The sequence below is a fragment of the Pongo pygmaeus genome, chromosome 3 (assembly GCF_028885625.2).
Source record: "Pongo pygmaeus isolate AG05252 chromosome 3, NHGRI_mPonPyg2-v2.0_pri, whole genome shotgun sequence".
NCBI lineage: Eukaryota > Metazoa > Chordata > Mammalia > Primates > Hominidae > Pongo > Pongo pygmaeus.
Window position 1 is genome coordinate 81,064,036 of NC_072376.2, and position 23,527 is coordinate 81,087,562.

The 23,527-nt window shown below is 36.3% G+C and overlaps 1 pseudogene; it reads left to right on the forward strand.

The window, feature by feature from the left end:
* Window positions 1-19,065, forward strand: part of LOC134739520 (UDP-glucuronosyltransferase 2A3-like) — a 31,040-nt pseudogene extending 11,975 nt beyond the window's left edge.
* Window positions 19,066-23,527: the final 4,462 nt, after the last annotated feature.

Here is a 23,527-nt window from a genome sequence, read left to right on the forward strand (position 1 = left end):
ATCCAGTCTATCATTGTTGGACATTTGGGTTGGTTCCAAGTCTTTGCTATTGTGAATAATGCCGCAATAAACATACGTGTGCATGTGTCTTTATAGCAACATGATTTATAGTCCTTTGGGTATATACTCAGTAATGGGATGTCTGGGTCGAATGGAATTTCTAGTTCTAGATCCCTGAGGAATCGCCACACTGACTTCCACAAGGGTTGAACTAGTTTACAGTCCCACCAACAGTGTAAAAGTGTTCTTATTTCTCCACATCCTCTCCAGCACCTGTTGTTTCCTGACTTTTTAATGATTGCCATTCTAACTGGTGTGAGATGGTATCTCATTGTGTTTTTGATTTGCATTTCTCTGATGGCCAGTGATGGTGAGCATTTTTTCATGTGTTTTTTGGCTGCATAAATGTCTTCTTTTGAGAAGTGTCTGTTCATGTCCTTCGCCCACTTTTTGATGGGGTTGTTTGTTTGTTTCTTGTAAATTTGTTGGAGTTCACTGTAGATTCTGCATATTAGCCCTTTGTCAGATGAGTAGGTTGTGAAAATTTTCTGCCATTTTGTAGGTTGCCTGTTCACTCTGATGGTAGTTTCTTTTGCTGTGCAGAAGCTCTTTAGTTTAATTAGATCCCATTTGTCAATTTTGGCTTTTGTTGCCATTGCTTTTGGTGTTTGAGACATGAAGTCCTTGCCCATGCCTATGTCCTGAATGGTAATGCCTAGGTTTTCTTCTAGGGTTTTTATAGTTTTAGGTCTAACGTTTAAGTCTTTAATCCATCTTGAATTGATTTTTGTATAAGGTCTAAGGAAGGGATCCAGTTTCAGCTTTCTACATATGGCTAGCCAGTTGTCCCAGCACCATTTATTAAATAGGGAATCCTTTCCCCATTTCTTGTTCTTCTCAGGTTTGTCAAAGATTAGATAGTTGTAGATATGTGGCATTATTTCTGAGGGCTCTGTTCTGTTCCATTGATCTATATCTCTGTTTTGGTACCCGTACCATGCTGTTTTGGTTACTGTAGCCTTGTAGTATAGTTTGAAGTCAGGTAGTGTGATGCCTCCAGCTTTGTTCTTTTGGCTTAGGATTGACTTGGTGATACGGGCTCTTTTTTGGTTCCATATGAACTTTAAAGTAGTTTTTTCCAATTCTGTGAAGAAAGTCATTAGTAGCTTGATGGGGATGGCATTGAATATGTAAATTACCTTGGGGAGGATGGCCATTTTCATGATATTGATTCTTCCTACCCATGAGCATGGAATGTTCTTCCATTTGTTTGTATCCTCTTTTATTTCCTTGAGCAGTGGTTTGTAGTTCCCCTTGAAGAGGTCCTTCACATCCCTTGTAAGTTGGGTTCCTAGGTATTTTATTCTCTTTGAAGCAATTGTGAATGGGAGTTCACTCATGATTTGGCTCTCTGTTTGTCTGTTATTGATGTATAAGAATGCTTATGATTTTTGTACATTGATTTTGTATCCTGAGACTTTGCTGAAGGTGCTTATCAGCTTAAGGAGATTTTGGGCTGAGACAATGGGGTTTTCTAGATACACAATCATATCATCTGCAAACAGGGACAATTTGACTCCTCTTTTCCTAATTGAATAGCCTTGATTTCCTTCTCCTGCCTAATTGCCCTGGCCAGAACTTCCAACACTATGTTGAATAGAAGTGGTGAGAGAGGACATCCCTGTCTTGTGCCAGTTTTCAAAGGGAATGCTTCCAGTTTTTGGCCATTCAGTATGATATTGGCTGTGGGTTTGTCATAGATAGCTCTGATTATTTTGAGATATTTCCCATCAATACCTAATTTATTGAGAGTTTTTATCATGAAGGTTGTTGAATTTTGTCAAAGGCCTTTTCTGCATCTATTGAGATAATCATGTGGTTTTTGTCTTTGGTTCTGTTTATATGCTGAATTACATTTATTGATTTGCATATATTGAACCAACCTTGCATCCCAGGGATGAAGCCCAGTTGATCATGGTGGATAAGCTTTTTGATGTGCTGCTGGATTCAGTTTGCCAGTATTTTATTGAGGATTTTTGCATCAATGTTCATCCAGGATATTGGTCTAAAATTCTCTTTTTTTGTTGTGTCTCTGCCAGGCTTTGGTATCAGGATGATCCTGGCCTCATAAAATGAGTTAGGGAGGATTCCCTCTTTTTCTATTGATTGGAATAGTTTCAGAAGGAATGGTACCAGTTCCTCCTTGTACCTCTGGTAGAATTCGGCTGTGAACCCCTCTGGTCCTGGACTTTTTTTGGTTGGTAAGCTATTGATTATTGCCGTAATTTCTGCTCCTGTTATTGGTCTATTCAGAGATTCAACTTCTCCTGGTTTAGTCTTGGGAGGGTGTATGTGTTGAGGAATTTATCAATTTCTTCTAGATTTTCTAGTTTATTTGTGTAGAGGTGTTTTTAGTATTCTCTGATGGTAGTTTGTATTTCTGTGGGATCGGTGGTGATATCCCCTTTATCATTTTTTATTGCATCTATTTGATTCTTCTCTCTTTTCTTCTTTATTAATTTTGCTAGAGGTCTATCAATTTTGTTGATCTTTTCAAAAAATCAGCTCCTGGATTCATTAATTTTTTGAAGGGTTTTTTGTGTCTCTATTTCCTTCAGTTCTGCTCTGATTTTAGTTATTTCTTGCCTTCTGCTAGCTTTTGAATGTATTTGCTCTTGCTTTTCTAGTTCTTTTAATTGTGATGTTAGGGTGTCAATTTGGGATCTTTCCTGCTTCCTCTTGTGGGCATTTAGTGCTATAAATTTCCCTCTACACACTGCTTTGAATGCATCCCAGATATTCTGGTATGTTGTGTCTTTGTTCTCGTTGATTTCAAAGAACATCTTTTTTTCTGCCTTCATTTCGTTATGTACCCAGTTGTCATTCAGGAGCAGGTTGTTCAGTTTCCATGTAGTTGAGCGGTTTTGAGTGAGTTTCTTAATCGTGAGTTCTAGCTTGATTGCACTGTGATCTGAGAGATAGTTTGTTATAATTTCTGTTCTTTTACATTTATTGAGGAGAGCTTTACTTCCAAGGATGTGGTCAATTTTGGAATAGGTGCAGTGTGGTGTTGAAAAAAATGTATATTCTGTTGATTTGGGGTGGAGAGTTCTGTAGATGTCTATTAGGTCCGCTTGGTGCAGAGCTGAGTTCAATTCCTGGGTATCCTTGTTGACTTTCTGTCCCATTGATCTGTCTAATGTTGACAGTGGATTGTTAAAATCTCCCATTATTAATGTGTGGGAGTCTAAGTCTCTTTGTAGGTCACTCAGGACTTGCTTTATGAATCTGGGTTCTCCTGTATTGGGTGCATATATATTTAGGATAGTTAGCTCTTCTTGTTGAATTAATTCCTTTACCATTATGTAATGGCCTTCTTTGTCTCTTTTGATCTTTGTTGTTTTAATGTCTGTTTTATCAGAGACTAGGATTGCAACCCCTGCCTTTTTTTGTTTTCCATTTGCTTAGTAGATCTTCCTCCATCCTTTTATTTTGAGCTTATGTGTGTCTCTGCACGTGAGATGGGTTTCCTGAATAGAGCACACTGATGGGTCTTGAGTATTTATCCAATTTGCCAGTCTGTGTCTTTTAATTGGGGCATTTAGTCCATTTACATTTAAAGTTAATATTGTTACGTGTGAATTTAATCCTGTCATTGTGATGTTAGCTGGTTATTTTGCTTGTTAGTTGATGCAGTCTCTTCCTAGTCTTGATGGTCTTTACATTTTGGCATGATTTTGCAGCGGCTGGTACCGGTTGTGCCTTTCCATGTTTAGTGCTTCCTTCAGGAACTCTTTTAGGGCAGGCCTGGTGGTGACAAAATCTCTGAGCATTTCCTTGTCTGTAAAGTATTTTATTTCTCCTTCACTTATGAAGCTTAATTTGGCTGGATATGAAATTCTGGGTTGAAAATTCTTTTCTTTAACAGTGTTGAATATTGGCCCCCACTCTCTTCTGGCTTGTAGGGTTTCTGCGGAGAGATCTGCTGTTAGTCTGATGGGCTTCCCTTTGATAGTAACCCGACCTTTCTCTCTGGCTGCCCTTAACATTTTTTCCTTCATTTCAACTTTGGTGAATCTGACAATTATGTTTCTTGGAGTTGCTCTGCTCGAGGAGTATCTTTGTGGCGTTCTCTGTATTTCCTGAATCTAAATATTGGCCTGCCTTGCTAGATTAGGGAAGTTCTCCTGGATAATATCCTGCAGAGTGTTTTCCAACTTGTTTCCATTCTCCCCGTCACTTTCAGGTACACCAATCAGACGTAGATTTGGTCTTTTCACATAGTCCCATATTTCTTGGAGGCTTTGCTCATTTCTTTTTATTCTTTTTTCTCTAATCTTCCCTTCTCGCTTCATTTCATTCATTTCATCTTCCAGGGCTGATACCCTTTCTTCCATTTGATTGCATCAGCTCCTGAGGCTTCTGCATTCTTCACGTCGTTCTCGAGCCTTGGTTTTCAGCTCCATCAGCTCCTTTAAGCACTTCTCTGTATTGGTTATTCTAGTTATACATTCTTCTAAATTTTTTTCAAAGTTTTCAACTTCTTTGCCTTTGGTTTGAATATTCTCCCGTAGCTCAGAGTAATTTGATCGTCTGTAGCCTTCTTCTCTCAGCTCGTCAAAGTCATTCTCCGTCCAGCTTTGTTCCGTTGCTGGTGAGGAACTGTGTTCCTTTGGAGGAGGGAAGGTACTCTGCTTTTTAGAGTTTCCAGTTTTTCTGCTCTGTTTTTTCCCCATCTTTGTGGTTTTATCTACTTTTGGTCTTTGATGATGGTGATGTACAGGTGGATTTTTGGTGTGGATGTCCTTTCTGTTAGTTTTCCTTCTAACAGACAGGACCCTCAGCTGCAGGTCTGTTGGAGTACCTGGCCAGCCGTGTGAGGTGTCAGTCTGCCCCTGCTGGGGGAGCCTCCCAGTTAGGGTGCTCTTGGGTCAGGGGTCGTGGACCCACTTGAGGAGGCAGTCTGCCCATTCTCAGATCTCCAGCTGCATGCTGGGAGAACCACTGCTCTCCTCAATGCTGTCAGACAGGGACATTTAAGTCTGCAGAGGTTACTGCTGTCTTTTTGTTTGTCTGTGCCCTGCCCCCAGAGGTGGAGCCTACAGAGGCAGGCAGGCCTCCTTGAGCTGTGGTGGGCTCCACCCAGTTCAAGCTTCCTGGCTGATTTTTTTACCTAAGCGAGCCTGGGCAATAGCAGGCGCCCCTCCCCCAGCCTCGCTGCTGCCTTGCTGTTTGATCTCAGACTGCTGTGCTAGCAATCAGTGAGACTCCGTGGGTGTGGGACCCTCTGAGCCAGGTGCAAGCTATAATCTCCTGGGGCACCATTTCCTAAGCCCTTCGGAAAAGCACAGTATTCGGATTAGAGTGGCCTGATTTTCCAGGTGCCATCTGTCACCCCTGGAAAGGGAACTCCCTGACCCCTTGCACTTCCCGAGTGAGGCAATGCCTGGGCCCTGCTTTGGCTGGTGCACAGTACACTCACCCACTGACCTGCAGCCACTGTCTGGCACTCCCTAGTAAGATGAACACGGTACCTCAGTTGGAAATGCAGAAATCACCCGTCTTCTGCCTCACTCACGCTGGGAGCTGTAGACTGGAGCTGTTCCTATTTGGCCATCTTGGCTCCTCCCCCCTCCATATAAACTTTAAAGTAGTTTTTTCCAATTCTGTGAAGAAAGTCATTATTAAGCTGATGGGGATAGCATTGAATCTATAAATTACCTTGGGTAGTATGGCCATTTTTACCGTATTGATTCTTCCTATCCATGAGCATGGAATATTCTTCCATTTGTTTGTGTCTTTATTTCATTGAGCAGTGGTTTCTAGTTTGCTTTGAAGAGGTTCTTCACATTCCTTGTAAGTTGGATTCCTAGGTGTTTTATTATCTTTGTAGGAATTGTGAATGGGAGTTCATTCATGAGTTGGCTCTCTGTTTGTCTGTTCTTGTTGTAGAGGAATGCTTGTGATTTTTGTACATTAATTTTGTATCCTGAGACTTTGCTGAAGCTGCTTATCAGCTTAATGAGATGTGGGGCTGAGATGATGGGGTTTTCTATATATACAAGCGTGTCATCTGCAAACAGGGACAATTTGACTTCCTCTTTTACTAATTGAATACCCTTTATTTCTTTCTCTTGCCTGATTGCCCTGGCCAGAAATTCCAGAACTGTGTTGAGTAGGAGTGGTGAGAGAGGGCATCCTTTTCTTGTGCTGGTTTTCAAAGGGAATGCTTGCAGTTTTTGCCCATTCATTATGATATTGGCTATGGGTTTGTCATAAATAGCTCTTATTATTTTGAGATATGTTCCTTCAATACCTAGTTTATTGAGAGGTTTTAGCATGAACGGGTGTTTAATTTTGTTGAAGGCCTTTTCTGCATCTATTGAAATAATTATGTGGTCTTTATCCTTGGTTTTGTTTATGTGATGGATTACATTTATTGATTTGTGTATGTTGAACCAGCCTTGCATCCCAGGGATGAAGCCAACTTGATCGTGGTAGATAAGCTTTTTGATCTGCTGCTGGATTTGGTTTGCCAGTATTTTACTGAGGATTTTGCAGTGAAATTCATCAAGGATATTGATCTAAAATTCTCTTTTTTTGTTGTGTCTCTGCCAGCCCTTGTTCTCAGGATGATGCTGGCCTCATAAAATGAGTTAGGGAGGACTCCCTCTTTTTCTATTGATTGGAATAGTATCAGAAGGAATGGTACTAACTCCTCTTTGTAACTCTGGTAGAATTCGGCTGTGAATCTGTCTGGTCCTGGACTTTTTTTGGTTGGTAGGCTATTAATTATTGCCTCAATTTCAGAGGCTGTTATTGTTCTATTCAGAGATTCAAATTTTCATGGTTTAGTCTTGGGAGGGTGTATGTGTCCAGGAATTTATCCATTTCTTCTAGATTCTCTAGTGTATTTGTGTAGAGATGTTTACAGTATTCTCTGATGGTAGTTTGCATTTCTGTAGTATCAGTGGTGATATACTTTTTATCATTTTTATTGCATCTATTTGATTCTTCTCTATTTTCTTCTTTATTAATCTTGCTAGTGGTCTATCAATTTTGTTGATCTTTTCAAAAAACCAGCTCCTGCATTCACTGATTTTTTTAAGGTTTTTTGTGTCTCTATCTCCTTCAGTTCTTCTCTGATGTTAGTTATTTCTTGCCTTCTGCTAGCTTTTGAATTTGTGTGTTCTTGCTTCTCTAGTTCTTTTAATTGTGATGACAGGGTGTCTATTTTAGATCTTTCCTGCTTTCTCTTGTGGGAATTTAGTACTATAAATTTCCCTCTACACTCTCCTTTAAATGTGTCCCAGAGACTCTGCTACCTTGTGTCTTTGTTCTCATTGGTTTCAAAGAACATTTTTATTTCTGCCTTCTTTTTGTTATTTATCCAGTAGTCATTCAGGTGCAGCTTGTTCAGTATTCATGTAGTTGTGCAGTTGAGTGAGTTTCTTTATCCTGAGTTCTAATTTGATTGCACTGTTGTCTGAGAGACAGTTTGTTGTGATTTCTGTTCTCTCACATTTGATGAGGAGTGCTTTACTTCCAATTATGTGGTCAATTTTAGAATAAGTGTGATGTGGTGCTGAGAAGAAGGTATATTCTGTTTGTTTGGGGTGGAGAGTTTAGTAAATGTCTATTAGGTCCACTTGTTGCAGAGCTGAGTTCAAGTCCTGGATATCCTTGTTAACCTTCTGTCTCATTGATCTGTCTAATATTGACATTGGGGTGTTAAAGTCTCCCATTAGTATTGTGTGGGGGTCTATGTCTCTCTGTAGATCTCTAAAGACTTGCTTTATGAATCTGGGTGCTCCGCCCCTGCTTCATTTTGCTTTCCATTTGCTTGGTAGATATCATCCTCCATCCCTTTATTTTGAGCCTATGTGTGTCTCTGCATGTGAGATGGGTTTCTGTAATACAACACACTGATGGGTCTTGACTCTTTATCCAATTTGCCAGTGTGTGTCTCTTAATAGGGTCATTTAGCCCATTTACATTAAAGGTTAATATTGTTATGTGTGAATTTGATCCTGTCATTATGATGTTAGCCAGTTATTTTGCCCATTAATTGAGGCAGCTTCTTCATAGCATTGATGATCTTTACAACTTGGCATGTTTTTGCAGTGGCTGGTACTGGTTTTACCTTTCCATGTTTTTGCAGTGGCTGGTACTGGTTTTTCCTTTCCATGTTTAGCACTTCCTTCAAGAGCTCTTGTAAGGCAGGCCTGGTGGTGACAAAATCTCTCAGCATTTGCTTGTCTGTAGAGGATTTTATTTCTCCTTCACTTAGCAAGCTTAGTTTGTGTGAACATGAGATTCTGGTTGAAAATTCTTTAAGAATGTTGACTATTGGCACCCAGTATCTTCTGGTTTGTAGGGCTCCTGCTGAGAAATCAGCTGTTAGTCTGATGGGCTTCCCTCTGTGGGTAACCTGACCTTTCTCTCTGGCTGCCCCTAGCATTTTTTTCCATCATTTCAACCTTGGTGAATCTGCTAATTATGTGTGTTGGGTTGCTCTTCTCTTCGTGTTGTTCTCTGTATTTCCTGAATTTAAATGTTGGCCTGCCTTGCTAGGTTGGGGAAGTTCTCCTGGGTAATATTCTGAAAAGTGTTTTCCAACTTGGTTCTATTCTTGGTTCAATCACTTTTACGTACACCAATCAACCACAGATTTGGTCTTTTCACATAGTCCCATATTTCTTGGAGGCTTTGTTAATTTCTTTTTACTCTTTTTTCTCTAAACTTGTCTTTTCACTTTATTTTATTAATTTGATCTTCAATCACTGATATCCTTTCTTCCACTTGATCGAATCAATTATTGAAGCTTGTGCATTTATCACGAAGTTCTCATGCCATGGTTTTCATCTCCATCAAGTAATTTAAGGTCTTCTCTACACTGTTTATTCTAGTTAGCCATTTGTGTAATCTTTTTTCATGGTTTTTAGCTTTCTTGCGATGGGTTAGACGATGCTCCTTTAGCTTGGAGAAGTTTGTTATTACTGACCTTCTGAAGCCTACTTCTGTCAACTCGTCAAAGTCATTCTCTGTCCAGTTTGTTCTGTTGCTGGTGAGCACCTGCGATCCTTTGGAGGAGATGAGGCACTCTGATTTTTACAACTTTCAGCTTTTCTGCTCTGGTTTCTCCTCATCTTTGTGGTTTTACCTACCTTTGGTCTTTGATGTTGGTGACCTACAGATGGGGTTTTGGTGCGGATTTCCTTTTTTGTTGATGTTGATGCTATTCCTTCCTGTTTGTTAGTTTTTCTTCTAACAGTCAGGTCCCTCAGCTGCAGGTGTGTTGGAGGTTGCTGGAGGTCCACTCCAGACCCTGTTTGCCTGGGTATCCCTAGTGGAAACTGCAGAACAGCAAATATTGCAGAACAGCAAATATGGCTGTCTGATCCTTCCTCTGGAGGCTTCGTCCCAGAGGAGCACCCACATTTATGAAGTGTCTGTTGGCCCCTACTGGGAGGTTACTTCCAGTTAGGCTACATGGGGGTCAGTGACCCACTTGAAGAGCAGTCTGTCCATTCTTAGAACTCAAACCCCATGCAGAGAGAACCACTGCCCTCTCCAGAGCTGTCAGGCAGGGATATTTAAGTCTCAGAAGTTTCCACTGCCTTTTGTTCAGCTGTGCCCTGCCCATAGAGGTGGAGTCTATAGAGGCAGTAAGCCTTGCTGAGTTGCAGTGGGCTCAACTCAGTTCGAGATTCCTGGAGTCTTTGTTTACCTACTCAAGCCTCAGCAATGGCAGGCACCCCTCCCCTTGCCAGGCTGCTGCCTTGCAGGTTGATCTCAGACTGTTGCACTAGCCATGAACAACACTCCACGGGTGTGGGACCCTCTGAGCCAGGCACAGGAGAGAATTTCCTGGTCTGCTGGTTGCTAAGACATGGGCGAAGTGCACTAGTTGTGCTGGAGTGTCCTGTTTTTCCAGGTACAGTCTGTCATGGTTTCTCCTGGCTAGGAAAGGGAAATCCCCCAACCCTTTGCACTTCCTGGCTGAGGCAATGCCCTGCCCTGCTTCAGCTCGCCTTCCTTGGGTTGCACCCACTGCCCAACTAGTCCTAATGAGATGAACCACTTACCTCAGTTGGAAATGCAGAAATCACCCATCTTCTGTGTCGATCACAGTGGGAGCTGCAGACCGGTGCTGTTCCTATTCGGCCATCTTGGAATGGAAGCCCTCTATGTGACATAGTTTGAAGTCAGGTCACTTGATGCCTCCAGTTTTGTTATTTTTGGTCGAGGTTGCTTTGGCTTTGGTCTTTTGCAGTTCTGTCTAAAAAAAAAAAAACAAAACTTTCCCCTTTTCTGTTTAGAATGTCATGGTATTATGATAAAAATTGTTAAGAATCTGCAGTTTCCTTTGGGTGCTATGTACATTTTAATGATACAAATTCTTCCAATTCATGAACATGACATATCTTGCTAAATATTTGTGTCTTCTTAAATTTCTTTCATCCTTGTTTTGTAATTTTCATTGTAGATATTTTATACCTCCTTGCTGAAACATATTATTGGGGGGTTTATTCTGTAGCTACATTAAATAAAATTGTTTTTCTAATTTTTTGCAGATAGCTATTTGCATACAGAATAATTCCCATTTTTTGTATGATGATTTTGTATTCAAAAAGTTTACTGAATTTTTTTTACCAATCATAAGTGTTGTTTTCATAGAGTCTTTAGGTTTATCTCTATATAAGGTCATGTCATCTGCAAAGAGGAACTATTTGATTTCTTCCTTTCCAATTTGTAGCCCTTCATTTCTTTCTCTTGGTTAGTTACTCTGGCAAGACGTTCCAGTATTAGATTGGATAAGAGTGGTGAAAGTGTGCTTCTTTGTCTTGTTACAGATCTTAGGAAAACAAAAACCTTTCTACTTTTCCCTGCTCAGTAGGATGGTAGCTGTGTGTTTATCATGTATGGGCTTCGTTGTTCTACGTATGTTTTTGTTATACACTTAATATGTTGAGAATTTTTATCCTAAAGAAATATTGAATTTTATTATAGGCCTCTTCTCTATTATCTATGAATCTATCTATCTATCCATCTATCTATCTATCTTTCTATCTATCTATCTATCTATCTACCACCTTTCTATCTACCTATACATTTTTTGTCTTTCATTCTGTTATGGGGTGCATTGCATATATTGACTTGCATATGTTGAACCATCCTGGCATCCCTGGGATAAATTCCAGTTGATCATATTGTATAATCTTTTTAACATGCTGTTGGATTTGGTTGGCTAGTAGTTTGTTAATGACATTTGCGTCTTTATTCATCAGGTATATTGGCCAATATATCTATCTATACATATATATGTATATACACACACACATATATATATACACACTTACATATACATATATATATACACATATATGTATATATACCCAAATGGGGTATATATATATATACCCCATTTCTGATTAGAATGTCATGGTATTCTGATAGAGATTGTTAAGAATCTTCAGTTTCCTTTGGAGTCTATGTACATTTTAATAATACAAATTCTTCCAATTCATGAACTTGAACATATCTTTCTAAGTATTTGTGTTTGCTTAAATTTCTTTCATCCTTGTTTTATAATTTTCATTGTTGATATCTGTAGCCCTATATTGGCCAATATAGGCATATATATATATATGTAGTCTCCTTATCTGGTGTGGGATCAGGGTAATGCTAGCCTCACAAGATGATACTGAAGTACTTTTGCCTTTTTGATGGTTTGGAAGAGTGAGAAAAATTGACATTAATTATTCTTTAAATTTGGCTGAGTTTCATAGTGAAGACATTATCTTACTGGCTTTTTTAGTGACACTTTATTACTGCTTTAAGCTTCTTCCTCATTATTTATCTCTCCATGTTTTTATTTATTCATAATCCAGTCTTATTTTACTGTATGTGTCCAGTAATTTATTTTCCTTGATTTTTCCATTTGTTCATATATACTTGTCCTTAGTAGCCTCTTATAGTCCTTTTTATTTCTAGTGTCAATTTTTTTTTCTTCTTTTTTTAGAACTTTTAAAGTTTTACAGATGAAGTCTCACTTTGTCACCCATGCTTGAGTGCAGTGACCATACTATAGCTCACTGAAGCCCAAACTCCTGAGTTTAAGCAATCTGTCTACCTCAACTTCCTAAGCAGCTGAGACAGGTGTACACCACTAAGCTTGGCTAATTTATTTCACATTTTGTAGAGATGGGTTCTTACTAAGCTCATCTCAAACTTTGAGTCTCAAGTGATTCTTCAGCTTCTGTCTCCAAAAATGCTGGGATTATAGGTATGAGCCCCTGTGCCTGATTTGCTTTATCTCTTTGTAAGCTCCCATTTTATTTGAATCTTTTCTGGTTTGTTTTGTTTTGTTTTCAGTTAGTCTAGCTAAATCTTTGTCAATTTTATCTCTTTGAACAGCTAACTCAATATTTTGTTAATTTTCTATATGGTATTTTATTTCTATTTCATTTATTTCTTCTCCAATCATTGTTAAATATCTTTTTTCTTAATAATTTTGAGTTTTCTTGTTCTTGTTTTTCACTGAGGTGCTATCATAAATTGTTTATTTGAAATCTTTCTACTTTTTTGTAGACTTTCCTCTTAGAACTAATTTTGCTGTATCCAACTGGTTTTGCTGTATTGTGCTGCCACTTTTGTCTCAAGAAAATGTTTAAATTTACTTTTAAATTTCTTCATGTACTCAATGATCATTCATGAACATATTGTTTAACTTCCACATAGTTGTATAATTTATAATGTTGTTCTGTTATTGATTTTGTCTTTTTTCACTGTAGTTATAAAGATATATGAGATGATTTGAATCTTTTAAAATGTGGTAAGATTTTTTTTTGTAATCTGACAGAAAAAGTTCTGTGTGTGGTTGAGAAGAATGTGTATTCTGCAGTTGTTGAATGACATTTTCTGTAAATGTATGTTAGATTTATTTTATGTAGAGTGCAGTTTAACTCCTATATTTCTTTGTTGATTTTCTTTCTGGATTATCTCTTTATTGCTGTAATTAGGGGTTTTAGATAGTCTACTATTTTTGTACTACAGCTGATCTCATCCTTTAAGTCTGTTAATATTTGCTGTATATTTGCCTTGCCATGAGAGACACACATATTTACAATTGTTATATTCTGCTGCAATATTAAGTCTTTTATCATTATATAATGGCTTTCTTTGTCTTTTTAAAATCATTATTGACTTAAAGTCTATTTAATCTGATATAATAATAGCTACTGCTGCTTTTTTTAATTTTTATTTTTCTTCCCCACTGGAATGGAATACCTTTTTTTAATTTGTTTACTTTTAGTTTATGCATATTTTTATTCGTATAAACATTTTCTTATATGAAGAATATAGTTGGGTATTTTTATTTTATCCATTTAGCCATTTCTATGTATGTAAAGTGAAGAATTTAATCCATTTACATTTAAGAATATTATTAACAAATAAAGATTTAATACTGCCATTTTTAAAATTTTTTCTCTGGTTGTATTTAGATCCTTTTGTCCTTTTCTGCCTTCTCTTACTGTGCTCCCTTGAGATCAAGTAACTTTCTCTAGTAGTATGTTTTAATTCCATTTAGGTATTTTTAGTGTATCTATTATAGATTTTTGCTTTGTGGTTACCAAGTGGCTATGGAAACACCTGATAGTTATAAGATGTTATTTTACATAAATGACCACTTAATTCCAAAGAAAAAAAGAACTAAACTCTGTATTTTCACACTATTTCCCTGACATTTGGAATTTTTCATGTCTCAATTTATATCTTTCTATGTGGTCTATCCCTTAATTAATTATTGTAGTTGTTACCTTTATTAGTTTTTCTTTATAGTCTTTATACTAAATATCAATTAGAGCATTAGAGTATTCTGAATTTGTCTATATATTTACATTTACCAGAGACTTTTTATATTTTTATTTGTTACATGTTAGTGTCCTTTTCCTTTAGAGTGAAAAATACCCTTTGCATTTCTTCTAAGACAGGTTTGGTGTTGGTGAATTCTCTTATTTTTTATTTGTCTTGAAAAGTCTTTATCTCTTCCTCACATATGAAGAAGTGCATTGATGAGTACAGTATTCTTGGATTAAAGGTTTTTCAAATTTTTGTTTACTTTAGCATTTTGACTATGTTATCCCACTCTCTTCTTTTCTGCAAGGTTTTGTGTTTGTTTGTTTGTTTTTTCTGGGAAATTCACTGAAAACAGTTTGGAAACACTATTGAATGTGTTATGTTTTGTTATTGTTGTTTTGTTTTGTTTTTCTCTGTTCCTGCTGCTTTCAGTATTGTTTTTGTTCTTTGATTTTTGGTAATTTGATTATAATGTACCTTTGAGAGCTACTTTCTGTGTTGAATTTGTTGGCTGATGTCTAAGCTAACTGTTTCCAATTATTATTTTCTTTCTCCAAATTTGAAAAATGTTGAGTCTTTATTATCTTGAGTATGTTTTCTAGGCCTTTGTTTTCTATCTCATATCCTTTAGAAATTTATATTATGTGAAGGTATTTCCCTTTATAGTGTCATATAATTTCTGTGGCTGCCACTATTTCTTTTTTCTTTTTATTCCTCTGATTCAGTAATTACATGTTTTCTTTCTTTGAGCTTGCTGACTCTGTCCTGTTTGATCAAGTCTGCTGTTGAAGATTTCTAATGAAGTTTCAGGTTAGCAATTTTACCCTGCATTTCAAGGATTTCATTTTTTATTTTTCTGATTTCATTCGCAAATGTCTAATATTGTGTCTGCATTATTTTCCAAGTTTCTTTTGTTTTTTTGTTTATAGTTTATGTGATTTTTCAACTTTCCAAAGAGATTTATTGTGAATTTTTTTTCAAATATTTAAGAATCTTCAATTCTTCTGATGCATTATTGAACATTGGTTTCTTTTGGAGATGTCATATTTCCCTGTTTTATTTTTTTCACAATACTTGCTGTTTACATTGATGCCTGCATATTTAAGAAGATAGCCACCTGATTCAGCTTTTACGGCATTATGCAGTGGTATTAAACTTTACTGCCTAATACCAGAACTGATTCACTGCCCTGAGGATTCTTTCTGTTCTGAGGAGGGCTTATAGTTGATAGCGAACCTAAATAGTACACTAGAACTAAATCTCTTCCATGCTATTGTTTTCCTGTCTGGGGAAGACTTATCATGACCATAAAAAGATAATGCTGCACCAGAACTTAAACCCAAACCTGTAGTAATTTCTGTGTTGGAGAAGGCTTAAGAAACAGCTGGAACTTAGTTACTGATCTGATAGTTGTTTCTGGGTCAGAGAAAGGCTCTATATGATCACCTGGGATACTTGTAAAATCTGACCAAAGATTCTAGCTTTCCCTTGGATTGTACCTTATGTACTATTGTAGTGCTGGCTAGGCCCCTATCAGTGTTAGTTCCCTGCTGATAGGACCACAAGGCATCTGCCAAGATCTGTATGCCATTTGCCGTGATTAGTGCTTCCACTCTTTGCTTCCAATTCAACCCAGGTGGTTCATCCCTTCTGATGCTCCTAATACTTTCTGTGGGATGGAACAAAGAAGGCTTCTCACAGTGATTCACACACTCATATGGAGATTGAATGTCCATCTGCAATTATTTTCTTCCACTTGTGTAATTGCAGGTACAGGGAAGTTTTATGTGAGTGGTGTTATTTTGGTTGGAGAATGGGGTGATGCAGCACAAATGAACTTTCTTCCTTCTGGTAATGGATTTTTAAATTTCCATTAACTCATAAGATTTTCCACTTTTCTCCTGAGTGCTGGTGCATTCAGAGTGGTATTTTTATATTTGAATTGTTGCTAGTTGTACTTTTAAGAGGGATTGATGCTGGAGGTCTTCTATTCCACCATCTTACTGATGTCATTCCTCATATAATATTTTTATATGTTAGTAAACTCTTTTGTTTTTAGGATTTTGTGTCTACATGACACAGACATGAAAAGAGATGTATTTTTGTCACTGAAACTTTTTGTATACTGTTTGATTGTGTGCCTTTTCTAGTAATGAATGATTATGTATTTAAGCCATATGTTTTGTATAGACTTTCTTACAGACTAGATGGTTCTGTGTGTCAGAACCTAGGGACAGAATCCAACTACACATTAATAATTTCTCAACTCTTTATTTTAGAAGTGTAAGTAACCTGTACTTTAATTTTTGTTATATTACACCTCTGTAATGCAGATAAATTTTATCTTCATGAAATGGAAAATTTTATCAAGAGTTCAGTGGAAGATGGTATTGCATTGTTTTCTCTGGTGTCACTGTTTCAAAATGTTATAGAAGAAAGACTAATATCATTGCTTAAGCCCTTGCCCAGATCCCACAGAATGTCAGTAAAACCTCTAATCCTGATAAGCAGATATTCACATAATGAGAAAGTATGGCTTTTGCCTACTGAGTCTTGCTGTTACTGGAAACAACACTCTTGATTGTGGTTTGTTTATAATAAAATAGAAATAATAAATTAAGCCCCTACATCTTATTTTAGAATTTGAAATCTAAAGGCATGTGCCAACTATTCCAAAATAACTTCTGACATATATTATTTCCAAGGACCAGAAAAAAGAAAACTGATTAAAAAAAAGATGAAGAATCATCTCAAGAATATCCTTCTCATATTTGAATGCATAAAACTATATTCATGGTACTTTTGCATAGACATAAAAGCTGAGATTAATGTAATATTTCTTTGTAATTAGAGTTTTCAAGAGTTAAATGTCAATTGCAATTATATTATAGTAACTTAATTATTTATATAATGTAATTATTTATAATACTCAACTCATTTTAACTTGTTACTACTGTAATTCTAGAATTTCACACTTTAAATAGTGCATATATAAACTATCCAAAAGATATTTTATTTTCTATTTAGCTAAAATACATCAAACTCAATAGACGCAAGTATACTAATTAGGAATGTGAAATCTTGTAATTTTAATTATGAAATTATCTGATAAGTAGTTTGAAAAATCTATGCCATCATTAACTTTCAAATGTATGAAATTTTTTATAAGTGTCCCACAAATAGTAATTATGGAAAAAAAGGTACAATCCCAAAGAATATTTATCATTGAATAATGGAACATAAGTAACTCTCTAGCTTATTCTTCTTCAATAAAACACTTAAATATAAGAAAACAGAAGTCAGAAAGGAAACAGAGAAGAAAACACAACCGATTATCCAAAACAAACACAAAATTGAAAGCAAATTTTATCTGTGGGGAACAGTAAATTTGATGGTAGAACTAGAATAGTTCCATGATTTAAAATGACACAGGGATCATGTACTTATAAAATTTTTAATTCTTATTAGAAAATTGAGTAGCCAGTGCTGAATTACTTTTTAATTATTCACTAATATTCTCATTCTCAGATATTTTTATTTGATAGTAAAATAATAATTGTATACTTAATAGGCAACTAGTACACATTATCTGAAAAGACTTTTGTAAAAAGTCCTACTGTATCTTTTAGTGTTTACACAGTATGTCTACATATCCCTGTCTCAACCATCACCCGAAGTAAAATGAGTTTATAATTTATAACTACATCTACATCCTTAGAATGTTAATATCCTGTGATTCAATCTGTGAAATACATGTGTTTCTTCTGTAAGTGTTATGGAGGTACAAAGGAAAAAAAAAATCCACATTAGGAACCAATACTCAGCTGTATGATTGGATACCTCGGAATGATCTTCTTGGTAAGCCTATGAGAAAGTAATAATATGAATTAGGTGAGGAAAAATGAATAACTGTTAAACAGTGAGCAAATTCAGCAAATATTTAAAACTTTATTTTTCTTACACTTTTGAAGCAGATATAATTAAAGGATTCACTAAAATTGTATAGACTCACACATTCTATTGTTAAGGCGAGAGTGACAGGAAATGCAGAAGGAATTAATGCCTCTTTTTTCTGAAGATAGAAATGATCTTACTAACAATGCTCCATGTGCTCTCCTTTTAAAAAAAATGCTGTATGCTTCAGTGAGTTATCTCATAATTCCCATCTTTAGTCCTGAAATTACTTTAAAAATTCATAACAAAATATTTCACCATTTCTCATTCAATTTGCATACCAGGTCACCTCAAACCAAAGCTTTTATCACTCATGGTGGAATGAATGGGATCTATGAAGCCATTTACCATGACGTCCCTATGGTGGGAGTTCCCATATTTGGTGATCAGCTTGATAACATAGCTCACAGGAATGCCAAAGGAGCAGCTGTAGAAATAAACTTCAAATCTATGACAAGTGAAGATTTACTCAGGGCTTTGAGAACAGCCGTTAACAATTCCTCGTAAGTACTACTGATTGTTAAGAATGACCTAACATTGATTACATTATACATTATGCCAGGAAATGTTAAATATCATCCTGGTAGACCTTTAAAGGGGTTTTTCCCTGCAATATTAAGGCAGTCATCACCTTGATATTGGAATAGTCCTGGAAATTATAGTTCATAGTGTGTCAATCTTCATGGAAATATTAGGTTTAAGTTAACAACTGGCTTACTAAGCTTTTATTCACCTCTTTGTTTTGCCCCATTTTGTTAAGAATATACTCTTTTTCAGTCTCCCCAGTATATCTGTTTAATGCTGTGCAATTAATGATGTTCATGTCACAACCGGCATCAATCTTTTACTCAACAAGTTTCTGGCTTGCATAATATATACTACAGTTTATCCACCTGTCTTTTATGAAAACAAAACTACAACTATCTAATTTCTATGTGTGTTTTTGCCTTCTAGTTATAAGGAGGATGTTATGAGATTATCAAGAATTCACCATGATCAATCTGTAAAGCCCCTGGATCAAGCAGTCTTCTGGATCGAGTTTGTCACGTGCCACAAAGAAGCCAAGCACCTGCGATCAGCTGCCCACTACCTCACCTGGTTCCAGCACTACTCTATAGATGTGATTGGGTTCCTACTTGCCTAGGAGGCAACTGCTACATTCTTGGTCACAAGATGTTGTTATTTTCCTGTCAAAAATTTAATAAAACTAGAAATATAGAAAAGAGGGAATATATCTTTCCAAATTAAGGGAAGACGTGATGGGGTAATCCTGTTAATTCCAGCCACAAAGAATTAAGTGAAAGCATGTTACCTTCCTATTTTCATATTATCTATGCCAATATTTTATCTTAGCTATGTAGTCTAGAATTCCACGATCATGAACTTTTGAGTATATCTCATTCTTTTCTTGTATTTTCCTAGGTGTCCTTACTCTCTTCTCTCACTTTGTGACACAAGGACCGGAATACATCTAAATTTTCCTATTTCTCATATCATTGTTTTCATTATGTCACTAATTCTATAACCTTAAGTGATAGGATGACCAGCAATATGCTGATTCCTTATGTGTGCACAAACACATGGATGTAAAGAAGTAAAAAATGTAAAATTCACAAAATTCAGTAAACCACACAAATCAGGTAAGTGTTCTATGAGGTTAGTTGTTATGAGAAACATAATGATTTTTCTTTTTCAATTTAAATAAGCCCTTCTACATACCCACCATTACTGATCTCAGAAAATGAATTGCTAATAATGATGATACAGCATTAAACTCAGAATATTTTGCTATATTTCCTTAGACCTCATCTAGATGTCAAGGTCTACATTTCTGCCATCACTCAACCAACACTTTTTGTGTTTTCTTGATGATAAATAGACAGTTCTTATTATTGCCTTCAAACAATAAAAGAAACTAATATTTTCTCACATAGAGAAAATGTCTGTTTTCTCTATGTGAATAAGATATTCAAGGTGAACAGATTATTTTGAGATAAGTAACCATTAGAAATATATGGTTTTAATTACAGATTTTATAAAATGTTAGTTGATAGTACACTTGATAAAGATTTAAATGCCTATTCTTTAAACATGATGAATATTCCTATTCTTATCTATATAATAAAAAGTATAATTTACTGTAGAAAAATAAAGAGATGCTTGCTCTGAAAGTAAGATCAGTATACGCTTTTCAGTCTCAATCTTTGGGAATAGAAAATTCATCAAATAATTTCTTACATGGTAAAGATTTAAGGTATTAGAATACCTGCTTAACAAATAATGTTATATCTTAAATATTTAGATATGTAAAGCTCTTCACTAAACTAAATATAGTATAATAATATTCACACTAATTAAGCAAATATGTTAAACTTTTCATTTTGTTTACTGTCATATAATCTTAGTGATATGCCTATTTAAAATTTTAATTTAAGGACTTGATATTTATTAAATAAATAAATTGTCTTCCCTGGCTTTTTGAAAAATTTGAAATTCTTACACATGTTGATAAGGTATATCTATAAATTAATTCTAATTTTAAAATGAAGATATAAAAAGAAATATATGTATTTTTATTGGTATGTATGCAACTAAATATAAATAAAATTATTCACTACATTTTTTAAGTTCTGTAAGTTTTTACACTATGTTTTTGACTTTTACAATATTATCATAATCTAGGAAAAGCTGATTATACCTGTTTTAAGCCTCATCTTTTGTCTGTAACTAAATACAGGAATTAATTAACAAGCTGTGACAGGTGGGAAGCCATTTCTGGAGTTGAGTCTGCTAACACTCTGGGGCTTATTAGGTTGGACACTCATTGTGCCTGGGACTCCCTGCCTCTCAAGAGCTGTTGCTCATAAGACTCCCTTCATCAATCTAGCATTGCTTTTGAGATCAGCTGTAATCAGAATCCAACGGCCTTGCAGTTGTAATATGTTTTTTTCTTAACCACCGCTTTCTTGCCTGGACTCTGCCCAGGTTTTTTTCTCTCATTCCTGTAAGAAGCTCTCAGCATAGACATTGTAAATTTTGGACTATTAAGCTATTAACAAACCTTTAGACCATGTTCACTTTAGATTGAGCCTAGTGTGAGGAGGTGTAAATTAAATTTTAATCTTATATGTGTGTGTTATAAATATTAAAGTGTATAAATTAAATAAGAAATTCCAAGTATCCAACAAGGATTACACAATATGATCAACTGGAATTTATCCCAGGGATGCCAGGATGGTTCAACATATGCAAGTCAATACATGTAATGCACCACATCAACAGAATGAAGGAAAGAAAAAACATATAGGTGGATAAAAAATGATAGATAGATAAATGATAGAGAAAAGGCATTTAATAAAATTAAATATTTCTTCAGAATAAAAATTCTCAAAATACTAAGTTTGTAACAAACACATATGTAGAACAATGAAGCCCATACAAGATAAACACACAGCTACCATCATACTGAGTGGGGAAAAGTAGAAAGGATTTTTTTCCTAATATCTGGAACAAGACAAAGATGCCCATTTTCACAAATCTTATCCAACCTAATACTGGAACGTCTAGCCAGAATAATTAACCAAGATAAAGAAATGAAGGGCATACAAATTGGAAAGGAAGAAATCAAATAGTCCCTGTTTGCAGATGACATGATTTTATGTAGAGAGAAACCTAAAGACTCTGTGAAAACAAAACACTTATGATTGATTTAAAAATTCAGTAAGCTTTTTAAATACAAAATCATAATATAAAAATTGATATTGTTCTGTATGCAAATAGCTAACTATCTGTAAAAAATTAGAAAAACAATTTCAATTAATATAGCTACAGAAAATAAAACCCCCAAGAATATGTTTAGTAACAGAGGTATAAAATATCTACAATGAAAATTATAAAACAATGATGAAAGAAATTTAAGAAGACACAAATACTTAAAAAGATATGTCACATTCATGAATAGGAAGAATTTGTGTTATTAAAACATACATAGTACCCAAAGGAAGCTGCAGATTCTTAACAATCTCTTTCAGAATACCATGACATTCTAAACAGAAATAGGAAAAAAAATTAAAATTTGTACAGAAATGCAAAAGACCAAGGCCAAAGCAACCTTGACCTAAAAGAACAAAACTTGAGGCATCGCACTACCTGACTTTAAAATATATTACATAGAGGACTTCCATTCCAAGATGGCCAAATAGGAACAGCTCTGATCAGCAGCTCACATGATGATCGAAGCAGAAGACAGGTGATTTCTAGATTTTCCAACTGAGGTACCTGGTTCATCTCATTGGGACTACATGGACAGTGGATGCAGACCAAGGAAGGTGAGCTGAAGCAGGGTTGGGCATCGCCTCACCCAAGAAGCATAAGAGGTCGGTGGATTTCTCTTTCCTAGCCAAGGGAAGCCATTACAGAGTGTACCTGGAAAAACAGGAAACTCCTGCCCAACTACTGCACTTCTCCCATGATCTTAGCAACTGGCAGAGCAGGAAATTCTCTCCTATGCCTGGCTCAGCAGGTCCCATGCCCATGGAGCCTTGCTCACTGCTAGGACAGCAGTCTGAGATCAACCTGCAAGGTGGCAGCCTGGTCAGGGGGAGGGTGTCCACCATTGCTGAGGCTTGAATAAGTAAGCTAAGTGGCTGGGAAGCTTGAACTGGGTGGAGTCCACTGCAGCTCAGCAAGGCCTACTGCCTCTATAGACTCCACCTCTGTGGGCAGGGCATAGCTGAACAAAAGGCAGAGAAACTTCTGCAGTATTAAATGTCCCTTCCTGACAGCTCTGAAGATAGCAGTGGTTCTCCCAGCATGGTGTTTGAGCTCTGAGAATGGATAGACTGCCTTCTTAAGTGGGTCCCTGAACCCTGTGTAGCCTAACTGGGAGAAACCTCCCAGTAGGGGCTGACAGACACTTCATACAGGTGGGTGTCCCTCTGGGACAAAGCTTCCAGAGGAAGAATCAGGTGGCAATATTTGCTCTTCTGCAATATTTCCTGTTCTGCAGCCTCCGCTGGTGATACCAGGTAAACAGGGTCTGGAATGGGCTTCCAGCAAACTCCAACAGACCTGCAACTGAGGGACCTGACTGTTAGAAGGAAAACTAACAAACAGAAAGAAATAGCATGAATATCAACAAAAAGGACATCCACACCAAAATCCCATCTCTGGGTCACCAACATCAAAGACCAAAGTTAGATAAAACCACAAAGATGGGGAGAAACCAGAGCAGAAAAGCTGAAAGTTCTAAAAACCAGAGTGCATCTTCTCCTCCAAAAGATTGCAGCTCCTCACCTGCAATGGAACAAAGCTAGATGGAGAATGACTTTGAAGACTTGACAGAAGTAGGCTTCAGAAGGTCAGTAATAACAAACTTTCTGAGCTAAATTAGCATGTTCTAACACATTGCAAGGAAGCTAAACCTTGAAAAAAGGTAAGACAAATGGCTAACTAGAATAAACAGTGTAGAGAAGACCTTAAGTGACCTGATGGAGCTGAAAACCATGGTACAAGAACTTTGGACACATATACAAGCTTCAATAGCTGATTTGATCAAGTGGAAGAAAGGATATCAGTGATTGAAGATCAAATTAATCAAATAAAGCAAGAAGACAAGTTTAGAGAAAAAAGAGTAAAAAGAAACAAAGCCTCCAAGAAATAGGGGACTATGTAAAAAGACCAAATCTACATTGGACTGGTGTACCTGAAA